The following is a 2,500-nucleotide window of genomic DNA, read 5'->3' as shown; positions in this document are numbered from 1 at the left end:
GAAAGTTGACAATAAGAGGAGAGTTCCATTCTACAGACTGTTCCACTATGACTCGCAGAGAGGCAATCTGGTCGGTGGTTGAACGGTTTTTCCGAAAACCTGCCTGTTCGTCCCGCAGTTTAGCATCTGTTGTATTCTTAATTCTCTCTAAAATAATACGGTTGAAAACCTTTCCTGGGATAGAAAGAAGAGTGATGCCTCGATAATTTTTACAATTACTGAGGTCCCCTTTATTTGGAAGCTTGATAAGATGTCCTTCCTTCCAATCCTTTGGGAATATCCCGTCATTCCAGATTCTCTTAAATAGTGGGTGCAGGGCCCCAGCATTTCTTTCCGCATCAACTTTTAGAGCCTCCGGTGGAGTCTGGTCCAGCAGCTTTCCCCCTTTTCATCTTGTTAATGGCACCCACAATCTCTGCTATCGATGGTGGATCACAGCTAATTGGTAGCTCATTCCTTGCAGGCAAAATTTCTGGCTGGTTGTCTGGTGGTGGTCTGTTCAGAAGGCAGTTGAAATGTTCCCTCCATCGTTCAGATTGAGCCTCTTTTCCAAAAATAGTTTTCCCATCTTTGTCTTTGACTGGTATCTCTGGTTTCCCATATTTTCCAGCAAGTGTCTCGGTAGTTTGATAAAGGATCCTCATGTGTCCTCCAGTCGCTGCTGCTTCTGCTTTCTCTGCAGGTCTGTTCATGAATGCTTCCTTGTCTTTCTTCACAGATCTTTTGATTTCCTTAGCTATGGCTCGATACTGCTCTTGTGCATCCAGTCTTGAAGCCCTTGTTCGGCTTGCATTCACTTGTTCCTTCCTTGTTCTCCTCTTTTCAATAAGGTCCAAGGTGGTTGGACTTATCCATTCTTTATGTTCCGATTTCTTTACCCCCAATACCTCGTGGCAAGTTGTTATGTAGACTTCCTTGATCTTTGCCCAATGTGACTCTACATCTATGTCCTCCTCGAGCTCAGTAAGAGGTTAGAATCTATTACTCAATTGTAGTTTGAATTCCTCATTCTTTTCCCCATCAAGTGCATTCACCTCGAATTTTCTTCTTGTATGTGATCTGGTCCCATATTTTCTGAGTCGGAGCTTAAGCTTTGCCAATAGCAGGTGGCGGTCTGATCCAACATCTGCCCCTCTCCGTACTGTCACATCTTCCAATGAACGCCTGAATCTTCGAGAGATACAAAAATGATCAATCTGATTCTCTGTCACACCATCTGGTGAGACCCAAGTTGGTTTGTGGATCCTCTTATGGGGGAACACTGATCCTCCAATCACCAAACTGTTGAATGCACAGAAATTTGCAAATCTCTCACCATTATCGTTCATTTTTCCCATGCCATGACGTCCCATGATACCTTCATAACCTACGTTATCCTGTCCCACTTTTGCATTAGCATCTCCCATCAATATGTTGATGTCTTTCCTTGTTTGGCGAAGACGTCATCGGGTCAGCAGAGTCCTTTCGGCTTTGTCTGTTGTCCTTCATAAATTCTGTAATTCCAGAAACTCTTCGGTCGCCCAAGCTAAAAAAAAAGGATTTGGTTTGTCTGTCTGCGTTTCTGTAACGGTTTGAGTTTAACGGAAAGGGGTGTTAACCATTTGCCAACCCCCAACCTGGAGGACCAGGTGACTCAAAGATGGGGGAATCACACACCATTAGTCGCCTTTTACAACACGCTGGCTTGGCGTTGGGCTATTCTTGACCCTCTCAGTTGAGGGACCCCGGACACCACACGGGGGTAAAATGAGTACATGACCGTTATCAGCGTTGTCTATGTCCGAAAATAATTGGAGGCTGATTTTCAAAAACTCTTTCAGTCGATTTTTCTACTTTGTGAGATTTTCCATCAATGAGAATGAGATAAATTGAAATGAAAATTATAATTTAAGCATATAATGGCACAAGAATTTCCCTAGATTTGTGTGAATTTGTGTGACTCCCCCTTTTTGAGTCACCTGGTCCTTCAGGTTGTCGAAAGGTTAACATCAGTTCTGTAAACTCAAATTGTTATAGAAACACAGACGGACAAATCAAATATTTTTTTTTTTTTTTTGCTTGGGCGACCGAAGAATTTCTGTAATGACAGAATTTAAAGAAGCTGATATACAGAGAAGTGATAAGACATGGAACGAGATATATAAAAAAAAAAGAAAAAAAAAAGTTAGCTCTGGAGAAGGATGGAAACTGTTTGTCTGTGGCCTATACCGTGGCCTTCTTAAAGTTATGGCCTGACACTGACCCAAAAATGACGTCAAAATGCCATTCTTTTGCCACAAAAGAAAACAAATCGTGAGTTGTATTCAATAGTTCAACCAATGAAATAACTTGTTTCCATGAGCACTACTAACGACAACTCACTAGGCGGTGCAAAAACCAAATAATGACGTCAAACTGCCAGTCCTTTTGGATTTCAGTATCAGGCTATAACATAACGATGACTACGCCTATACCCTGACCCAGGATGAAAAAGGCAATGATGATGAGGTAGGCAGGCCTG

At 42.3% G+C, this 2,500-nt stretch overlaps 1 protein-coding gene across 3 annotated transcripts in view; it reads right to left on the bottom strand.

The window, feature by feature from the left end:
* LOC144960163 (uncharacterized) overlaps nucleotides 1–2,500 on the bottom strand; it is a 59,923-nt gene that overhangs the window by 38,920 nt on the left and 18,503 nt on the right. The window lies entirely within an intron of this gene.

Source organism: Berghia stephanieae, chromosome 14, assembly GCF_034508935.2.
Source record: "Berghia stephanieae isolate SIO BIC M18660-M18661 chromosome 14, UCSD_Bste_1.3, whole genome shotgun sequence".
NCBI classification, from domain to species: domain Eukaryota; kingdom Metazoa; phylum Mollusca; class Gastropoda; order Nudibranchia; family Aeolidiidae; genus Berghia; species Berghia stephanieae.
The sequence above is the reverse complement of the archived record's forward strand: the minus strand, read 5'-3'. Positions and strand labels throughout refer to the sequence as shown.